An 11,705-nucleotide genomic window follows, 5' to 3' on the forward strand; every position below is an offset into this window, starting at 1 on the left:
GTAATGCAATTGCAAAACTCATCTCTACCGGTGTAACAGACGGCGACTTGCGTTCTAATGATAACATTTGAAAAGGATATGTTAACTTTTTATTTTATGTTCGCATTATTATTGCAAGTACTAGAATAAGAAAAGCATTGATGATGTGCATCTACAAAAATGGGCCACGTTGTGTCTCTTAAATTTTTATAATTCAGATTCTATAAGGTAGTGAGATTTTCTAGCATCTGATTTCATACATCGTATAATAATTCAGAAATTACAATAGAAAAGAAAAAAGGGAGAGCGATCAAATTTATTCTTATCTTTTAGTGTATGTATCTTATTATTCATTTATTACTATTATTATTATTTAATATTTTTAACTTTGAATTCATTGCATCGAGTTGTTGGATCATAATCTCTTACCATAAAATGGCTGCATGCGCATTCCTATTTCCTATCAGCTTTTCCATTCCTTTATTTTATATCTAACTAGCATTTGTCTATATATTTTATGTGTATGAACATATTTTTTTAGAAAATAAGAAGAAGAGAGGAAAAGAGAAAGAGAGAACGTGGGGGAAGTGGGAGGTTTTTGCTTTTGGTTTTTTTTTTTTTTTTTTTTTTTAATATTAGATGTATTTTAACATCACATGTAGGTGAGGCTTCAATAAAAAACAGTAAAATTTGGACTTGTGAAATTACATTATTACCCATCATTTTTTGTGTGTGATAGAAGACTAAGTAGTCTTTTCACCATTTTTTATTGACAAAAAGAGTTTCATTAATTAATAGAGATATATCTAACAAATATAAAAAATAAATAAAATAATAGTAAGAAGCAGTTTGTGCAAAACTTGAGTACGAAGAGACAGATATTTTTGACAAAGTCATCAACTCATTTTAATCTTGGAATCAAGGAGCCACTTAGTACTATATATAGTGATATTTCTCTTCACTTGTAAGTGAGAGATTTTGAGTTCGATTTTCGCTAAAAATGAATTAGAACTCACATTATTACTAATTCATTGAGAGGCTAAGCTCATCATCTTTCCTCTTAGTGTAGATAATATTGTTTGTTAAAAAAAATAAAAAATAAAAAAAGGAGTCACAATAACGTCATCTTTCTAAAGGGAAATGTTTATGTATAAAAGTGATACTGCCATATGCAATTGCTTATCCTAATACAAGGTCATATAAGGCCATATTCTACCGAAAAGGGACCAAAAGATCATGCTTAGCCTTATAGACCTGCAAGAATTATTTTTTAATGAAGGCCATGCCATATTTTGTGCGCATTCCTATTTCCTATCAACTTTTCACATGCAAGAATTATTTTTTAATGAAGGCCATGCCATATTTTGTGCGCATTCCTATTTCCTATCAACTTTTCACATGTGGACCGCATTCAACTTAAAGAAATAATATTCTGAAAAGGACATTTTATTTCTTTTCCATCCCTTTATTTTATACCTAACTAATATTTGTTTACACACTTTGTGTGTATGAATAAATTTTGTTTTAAAATGAGAAGGAGAGAGAGGGAGAGAGAGAGAACGTGGGAGGGGGGGGGAGTGTGAGGTTTTTGTTTTTGGTTTTATTTTATTTTTATTTTTTAATATTGGAGGTATTTTAACATCAAATGTAGGTGAGACTTCAATAAAAAACAATAAAATTTAAACCTGTGAAATTACATTATTACCCATCATTTTTTGTGTGTGATAGAAGATTAAGTAATCTTTTTACCCTCTTTTAGTTAACAAAAAATATTTTATTAATTAATAGAGATATATCTAACAAATATAAAAAATAAATAAAATAATAGTAATACCGCATTTTGTAAGAAGCAGTTTGTGCTAAACTTGAGTACGAAGAGATAGATATTTTTGACAAAGTCATCAACTCATTTTAATCTTGGAATCAAGGAGCCACTTAGTACTATATATAGTGATATTTCTTTTCACTTGGAAGTGAGAGATTTTAAGTTCGATTTTTGCCAAAGGTGAATTAGAACTCACATTATTGCTAACTCATTGCGAGGCTAAACGCATCCTCTTTCCTCTTAGTGTAGATAATATTATTTGTTAAAAAAAAAAAAAAAAAAAAGGAGTCACAAGAACGTTATCTTTCTATAGGGAAAAATGTTTACGTATAAAAGTGATACCGCCATACACAATTGCTTATCCCAATACAAAGTCATATAAGGCCATATTATACGGAAAGGGGGCCTAAAGGTCATGTTTACCCCTATAGCCCTGTAATAATTATTTTTTAATGAACGTCATGCCATATTTTATACTATCTTCAATCGAGAGGGTCAAAAGATCATAGGACAAAACATAGCCCTTTGATAAAAAACTCATCTCCAACTAAAAGGGGCTATTTTTTAATATGTTCTATAATGAAAACAGCCTCCGAACAATAATCAACCAGTTGTACCTAAATCAACGTCACTAAATAGTTTAATGTTAGGTTAATCAAATAAATTAACTTTAATTACGTATATACGCAACATTTCACTGGACCAACCCCAACGATATTTTGGCTCTTGCATGGGTCCTGGTTGTATTATTACTTTTTTTAAGCCCAAATTAAGGTTTAATTATTAGTCCGTCCACATGCATGGTATAATTCTTTTTGCAAAAGTACATAAGATAATATACTAAAAGAGTACATAATATAAGGAAAATATATAAATAATATATTATGAATTTTTAATAGTCAATACCGGGATGAGATTACTTGCAAAATATGCAATTAAGATGTTTACTTTTGTGAAGAAGAGATAATTAATTAACTTTTTGCTCAAGCTGCTTTAATTAATTAAGTTGACCCATCACTTTTTTTTTTGGTCAAGGAAGAGATTTTATTTCAAACAAAACAAAAGCGCAACTACATCTATAAACAATCAAAAATGGTCTAAAAAAAACATAAACATAAAAAAGCCCATATGGCCCAAAAACAAAAGAACATCTGAGAAGCATCCACCACTTTCTCCATCGCCGATCTGAGGAGCTTCCAGCCAGCCACTTCTCCCACCACCATTGATCATCTTATTCTCAGATGCCTCATGTGCACAACCATAAGCAAGAGGTAATCGGCACCCAAACGAAAGAGGCCAACCACCTATGTGAACCTGTTGACCTTAAAAACTACCAAACCTATGTGGCGCGTAGGTCGAGTAATTAATAAGCTAACTACGTCCTCCAATTGTATGCGGGGCATGTTAACTCATCGCCCGAGCTCAGCTGATGAGTAAAATGTGTTGATGTTGTGTTGAACGTGTTGCTAACTTTTTGATCTGGCGACTGCGACGGAGGAAGGAACATGCCTTGGCCTTCGGGTTCTAAAGCCTGAAGACAAGACTGCTAGTTCTGCGAAGTTCAATATCAAATTCGGCTTTCAATGTGCCGAACATATTAACCTGTAACACCTCACTTCGCCGAGATGGCTAATGAGATGACCTTTGCCAATAAGGATTCAAAAATCCTTCTCGACCGAGACTAGAATAAATAACTAGTCGACCTCGACGCAGTGCTGTTTATCCAAACTGAAGGTGCTTTGGGAACAACTAATTCTACGGCAACAGTGCTGTTTATCCAAACTGAAGATGTCACCGGTTGCCTTCACATTGCTGTTTATCCAAACTGAAGGTGTATTAGCGGAAAAAGAAAATAAAAAAAATCTCAAGATGTTTGAGAGGTTTGTGCAGGGTAATTTGTGTGTTGAATTGGGGACCCTTAATGTTGTCCGTGACTTTGTATTTATAGTGGCTGTATTTTGCTTAGCACAGCCTGATAACTTTGTAAAGTCCAATCGCCTCTCTAACTTTGTAGAATATCACTTGCTACGTTGACTCTGAACCATTAGATTGTGTGGAACCGCCTTAGCTATCCAATACCCCCCAATTTTCCTTGAAAAGATAAATATATCTTTTCCACATGCATGGCTTAACCAAACGAATGCATCATATTCCAACTAAAACTTCTCTTTTTCCACCATGTTGGTCCAGGTACAACCATGCATGCAAAATAAATTACCTTTAATCGCAATATAATCTGATACTTTAAAGACCATCTTCCATCAAACTTATCATTTGACAGACTTCATGATAAGACAAAAGCAATGCCATCCAACTCTTGCACGACATCAGTCAAACACCCATTCAATCTCATATGTACCTCTTTGTTCTCTTATCTGACCAACATTTAATTTGCATGCAAATTGTTGTTTAACCAGATAAGAGTCCCAAAGCTTGAGATATAGTTTGCATCTCATCTATCTTGTATCAAGATAATTCACCATCAAAAGATAATATCATGATTCAAACCACAATATATCATTCAATAATAATTATCTTAACTATTCTGCCATCCAATGGTTGAGAGTTAGGTTCATCAATGACCTTGATTACACAAGTCGATAGTGTAAAATCGGGTCCAAACAGAAGCTTAGAAAATTCCTGAGCAACATTGCTGGAAACAGCAGACACCAAGGAGAACGTGATGGTGTTGGAAACACCCAAGCCAGTGAGAGCACCAGAACTCTACACACAAACTCCACAGAGAACATGCCTGAAAATTGAAGTAAGGAAGGGCCAGGAAGAGGAAAACACACAAAGGTTGAGGAATTGGATATGCCGAATTGAAAATTTGGGAGAACCAACAGTAGATGCAGGGAGAGCAAAAAAAGAAGAGGGAGAAGATGACCCAGCAACCGACCTTAGTCAAAGCTAGAGCCGGTGCTACCGGAAGTGCTTAAAACTGAAGATCTCATAGAATAAGTGAGGAAGACTCTCACTCTAGAGAGAAGAACTCTCACTTCGGAGAGAACACATGAATTGCTTAATTGTTGATGCATCACTTAAGAAGAGGTTCTGCTGCAATATTGTTTCTTTCAATCGACATGTGATTAAGCATGGAACTTATCTAGTTTATGGGACCAGAAAGTGCTGGTTAGCTCATTTTAGCCAACCCACTGGCCTGGTGTCTTATTTATGGTCTGGTGGGGCCCACAAGCCTTTTAGCCTAACCTAGCCTTCAGCTAGAGATGGTTTTTGTGTCAAAATGGGCTATATTTTGGCCTATGAGCTTTTGACCAGGTTGGTTGGAGATGGCCTATAAGTTTCATAATTCGTCACGAAACATCTGATACTCTGGTTTTAAACCATAGAAAAGTTTCATAAGTCACGAAATGTACAATATTTTGGATCACTATAGAATTTTGACATCCACAACTTGCCAATCTATTAAATTTGAAGTCAAAGATGAAATCTTGGGAAACCCCACAAAACAAATAATTTTAAACCATTCAGGCAATCAGGTAAAGTGGTAAAAATAATGTAAAACTAAAGGGTAAGTATAGAGAATTACATTTACATTATGTCAGTCAATTACCTGATGGGCAATAGCAACGAGTGGATTATGGAGTTCAGAATGCAAGAAGCTGCCCTCTCCTGTAGAAACGCAGTTGTGATCAGTGCCATCGGAGTTGGGGGGCGGCAGGGGTTGCCAAAGGAGGTAGTGATAAGACTAGAGGTTGGGGAAGCGTAGAAAAGTAGGTGGCCTTAAATTATCTCATGTTATTTATTTATTTATTTATTATTTTACTATCCTATGTTTTTTATTTTACTTTATTTGTTAGTTTTAAGGGTACAACGGTAACGAAGAATTTGTGGTTCAGATTGGGTTAATGTCCAAATGGTCTAATTAAATGTTCCCAATATTAAGAGAAACCAGTATCTGTCCTAAGAAGGTAACTAACATTTCTCTTTCAATATTTCATATTTCTTGCTTACATGTATAGTAAAAAGTAGACTTGGGTATGGTTCTAAAATGGAGTGGGTGGAACCGAAACGGAGCTGAGCCTCTAAAAGGCCAACTCCAGCCCCGGCTAGACCTTTGCTTTTTGATCTCATTGTATGTGTTTATTGTGAATTTTCATATTTTTTTAGAACTATTCATAAAATTAAGCCAAGTCAAACATTATTTTTTTTAAAGTTAGCGAAAAGGAAAAAAACAAAGCTGAAGTGATATATAACAACTTTTTGGCCTAAAATTTACACACCATTGGAGGAATAAACTCAATTTCTGACCAAAGGCCAAATAAATTTATTTTCACCTTAAGTCAAAGATGGGAGTTGGTCTCATTAGGCAAAGTCGACATCAACCACATCACTATAATCTATCGACGATAATATATTAAATACATAACCAATTTGGCTCGGTGTGGTCAGTTTTCCGTGCTATTTGCCAAATCCATCGACATCTGAAGATAGTAGTTGTATTATTTATGCTGAATGGTGAAACGTATGTTGAGAGAATGAGAGTGAGAGAGGCGTGGGATGGGAGATTGCTACATTTGTGAAATGAGTGTGTTAGTCTAGACTAGGTCATTGCGAAATACCATTAGTCAAATTTATTTAAATTGATTCGACAAAAAATTTTATTTAAATTGATTCTTTAGTCGAATTATAACCGGTTTGAAAAATATATGAAGGTCGGGTCGAATTTACCCAATTTTTCGGTTTTAAAAATATTTAGTACTTAGAGGAATATACGAATTCTTAAACTACTAATGACGTGGCAATAATGTAAATAAACAAAACTTTAATTTAATTAAAAATATATCTAGAGAGAATATTAAATTAGAATTAGATGCCTCATTTTAGATTTTTCTAAATTAAACATCTGTTATTTTTCAACTTTTGATTAAAACGCTTTTACTTTTAATTAAACTTTATATTCCAGGTATATTCTGAATTTAAGTATTTTATAAATTCTTTTAAATCCATTTCCATGTAAAAAAGAATGCATTCAATAATATTCATTAATTTACTGCTATTTTTATGGAATCTCATCCCTTCCTCAATTTAAGGATTCAATTATATCTACTAGGGTTCAAGATTAATTGGATGAAATATAGTTTTTCCAATTTCCAACTCAACGTTTTATATAGATTATAAAAAAACAAGAGTTGTTTATAATTAAAATTGAGATGTAGACTAGACTGCCTAATTTCATGCAACTGAAAATAAATTTGAATTTTTTAACAACTACTTATAGTAGAAACGTGAACTAAGAGTTTTCACATTTTTATTTTTATTTAAAATGAGTTCTTATTCCAATAATTAATTATTAAGAGTTGACAAAATATTTTTTAGTGCAATGTTTTAATGTGAAAAGTTATCTTTTTTTTTTTTTTTTTGGGTTACACAACTTACACATAACGTACCATAAGTTTTGTACGTACCAAAATAAGGATAATACAACGTACTAATAACTTGGTACGTACTAAATAAAGAATTGCATAACGTAACAAAAACAATATTTTATAACGTACTAAAATACTAATACGTACCCAGATTAAATTTATATAACGTACCAAATGATTGGTACGTTATATTTAATATATGTGTATGTTATATTTCATAATTGTATGTTAATAGGATGTTTATGTGTTTTTAAAATTTAAAACGACAAATTATTTGAATAAGAAAAATTCATTTTGAACGAATTATGATAAGATAAGATAGGATGTTTGTGGTGATTTTAGAATATTTGTGATATTATTTTTTGAACTAGTTGGTTAATTAAATACAATAAAAATCATAATTTTTAATTAAAAATTAGTAGAAGAATGTTTGATCAAAAGTTTAAAAATTATAGTTGTTTGATTAAAAAAAAAATCAAATTTGAGGCATCTATATCAAAATGTCTTTTTTTTTTTTTTTTGTTGGAATTGAAGGAGCATTAGGTTAAAAAGGTGAAAAACCTTCAGCCGACGTCCTCATCTTCTCGATGTGGTTGTTACTCTGCATACTTGTCCACATCCAGTAAAAGAAGAGAAATCAGGAAGAAGAAATAAAGATCTTGAAATTACGAGAGAGACGTGGAATAATAATATATCTTGAGAAATTAGGACGAAGAAAGAAAGATCGTGAAAAATATGAGAGAGATGTGGAACAATAGTACCACTTGAGAAATCAGGACGAAAAAAAAGATCTTGAAAAAATACGAGAGAAATGTGGAATAGTAAGACTCCTTGAGAAATCAGGACGAAGAACAAAAGATCTCGAAAAATATGAGAGAGACACGGAACAATAATACTACTTGAGAAATCAGGACGAAAAAAAGATCTTGAAAAAATACGAGAGAAACGTGGAATAGTAAGACTCCTTGAGAAATTAGGACGAAGAACGAAAGATCTTGAAAAATACGAGAGCGACACGGACCAATAATACTCCTTGAGAAATCATGACAAAGAAAAAAGATTTTGATAAATATGAGAGACAAACAGAATAATAATAATAATACTTCTTGAGAAATCAGGACGAAGAAAAAAAGATCTTGAAAAAAACAAGAGAGACGTAGAATAATGATATTTCTTTTATAATATTTGTCAAATGGTAATGCAAAAGAGATGAGAGATGATTTATATTAGGAATTCAACCATGGTCTCCTTGAGGTTCAATATGGTCTATCACCAACATCAACGATATTATCTAAACTTAATCATCAGTAGAGGTTGAGTTTTATTATAAAAGACCTCGTTGATAATATAAGTAGAATATCTCATAAATTATATAGATATTTCTATATGCTCGACGTCCTATTCTCTAACACCTAAAATTTTTATTGCCAACAAAATATATGAAAAGGATGGGAGAGATGAAAATTATAATATTGCCAATATTGTATGAAAGTTACCTGAGAGACATATTGACAGATGACAATTGGTGGTAAAATATGGTGTAGAGGAGAAAAATAAAAAAATAAACTGATATCAAACTTGTTATTCATTTAAACTTCTCACTTCCAAGAACATAAGAATATGGGTTGTTTAGATATAGGCCCTTAAAACTCCTAATTTTCAAATAAAAACCCACCTAAAACATTCAAATAAAATCCAAATCTCAAATAGACTGCCATGTAGACAAATATATAACAAACTATTACAATACATTTACAACTTATGCCACAAACCCTAATTTAGTCAATAAATGTTATTACTTATCCTAATTATGATGAGCAATTAAATCCATATGGATATTTTACATACACATTAATTTACCTACTTATCTTGTACGGAAATAAATAATATTATTTGAATCATGTAATTACTCACGTACAAATTAATTTACCTACTTATAAAATATTATACTAATTTACCTACATTTAAATTAATTTATCTACTTATAAAATATTATACTAATTTACCTATTCCAAAAAAAGAATTAGTGATATTAGATAATGTTCGAATGTTGTGGGTTTGTGCTTGTAGGCAATTAAATAAACCTTTAACCTAATGAACATAAATCATGTAGGTAAATTAGACCATTTTGGAGGTAAATTAGACCTTTTAAATTTTGGTTTGATGGAATAGGTAAATTAGACTATTTTGTGGGTAAAAATTAGTGATACATATAGCTTTTGTTTTGTGCATTAGGAATTGGAGTAATAGCCGAATGTGCTTTAGGTTTGTTGTTATTTTGGTAGGTAAATTAACTTGTATATTTAATGCACAAAATTATGAAATTAGTATTATTATTTTTCAATCGGCACATGATAACAATTTGAAAGTTAATACATTGAATATACAATATGAATTATTTTGTAAAATATATAAAATTAATTAAATGGATATAACAAGTAACTGATCTAAAAATCCTATCCTAGTATTAATAGGGGTAGTTTAGGCATTCAAAAAATATACAATTTGAAAAGTCAAACTTAATTAAAGAATTTGCTTGGTTGGAGGCTAGTCAATGAGCTTTATTCAACAAACAAAAGGAGATGGGTTTTTTATTTTTTATTTTATGAAGAAAGTTCAATATTTATTATTATTTTTTTGAAGAAAATACGATATTTATTAAGCAACAAATAAATCGTACATACTGAGGATAGTATGCTCAATAGGCCTCGATAAAAACCTTGCCAGGGCTTTCAACCCGGTCTAAGGAGAAGAACGTCCCGCACAAACCGTAAACCTATCCTCACATGAACAATAAACAAACAAGATTACAAAACCTCCTCGACTAAAATATCTTGTATCAAATCTGGAGGCTCCTCAAACCATACACTCCCGAAAGCAACTAAGTCTCATCCGAGCAAGCTGATACGCTGACTCATTTCCTTCCCGCTAAACATGACTGACCCTCGAGTTCGGCATACCTGCAAAGAAGCACCTCAGATTGTTGACCATAAGCCCTAGGGGGAAGAATCATCCTCTTGTCCCCTCATCATAGCCACCACTAAGCTAGCATCACCTTCAAAAATAATTTGGCAATCCTCTGACCAACCATGTTGTACTAGTTGCACCGCCTCTACACTCCATCAAAATTACAATTGAGCCAACCTTCCCCAGGTTTGCACCACTTCTGAATCTCTCGACTAACCTTCCGCCTCGCAATCTTATGCCATTTGTGGAACTCGTGCATCCAACCCTCGGTTCTAATCACAATCTCATACGGTGGTAACAAAGTACCATTTCATAACACATCATTCCTATGCTTCCAAAGAGACCAGATCAACATCAAACAGAACTCGAACCCATTTGAAGTGAATTGTACAGAAATATCCTCCAACCACTGAAGGAAAGACATTCGGTGATCCGTATCCACTCTAATGCCCAAACTACGAAACCACACCACATTTGACAAGTTGCACTTTCGAAACACATGTTCCGTTGATTTGATTTGCCCACCACAAACCACACATCTCATCGCTCGTCACACGCCGTTTACTAAGGTTCAATCGAGTAGGCAAATAGTCCAAACATGAACACCAACTACAAATCTTCACTTTCCCAAGAACACAAGCACTCTATAGCTTCTTCCATAATTTCCCCCCTACACCACTAGATAAGGAAGATGAACCCATGACACCCTCACCACTTGTTAAATTCAAGCCCCGAGCAACATGATATGCACTTCGCACTGTAAATTTACTGCTCCGCTCATAATGCCACAGCCGATGATCCTTAATATCCCGAATGCTAAGAGGCAAACTTTAAATGAAATCTACCTCCTCTGGGGAAAGTAGTTCATAAAATAAAAGAACATTCCATTGTTTTGGCTCCATCCAAAAGAGGCTATCCACTGTAGCCTCAAGATCATAATGCTCCGATATGGGAGTCAAGATTCGAAAAAAGGACTCACGTGGTTCCCAACTATCACTCCAAATACGAACACTTCGCCCATTACCCAGCTGCCATAGATGTCCTTTATGGATCACCGGTCTCGAAACTGCAATACTTTTTCAAACGTAAGAGTTGTTGACTTTAAGCCTCGCGTCCAAAAAATTGGATGTAGGAAAATAACGGGCTTTAAAAACCCTAAAGACAAAGGACTCAGGATTCGGAACAAACCTCCATGCTTGTTTCGCCAATAACGCAAGGTTAAAAGCATATAAATCTCTAAAATCGAGCCATCCCTCATTCTTAGGTTTACACTGTTGAATAAGAAGAGTATCCAAGATAACTCTAATGATCCCAAGAAGAAGAAAATAGAACACACTCTTAAAGAAAGCTCACAAAACAAACTAATTAGCAAAGCTTTTCTTATTTAGCTCTAGGCTTTGTTTTTCCTTGGATGATTTACAATGCTTGAGAACTTGGGTATTTATAGCAAACCAAATGATTAAACTAAGATTATTTATTACCACACAAAACACATTAATTGCACCTAGTAATTTTTATTCAACCATACCTAACATTGCCTAACT

The sequence above is a fragment of the Pyrus communis genome, chromosome 14 (assembly GCF_041283825.1).
Source record: "Pyrus communis isolate YQ-2024b chromosome 14, ASM4128382v1, whole genome shotgun sequence".
Taxonomy (NCBI): Eukaryota; Viridiplantae; Streptophyta; class Magnoliopsida; order Rosales; family Rosaceae; genus Pyrus; species Pyrus communis.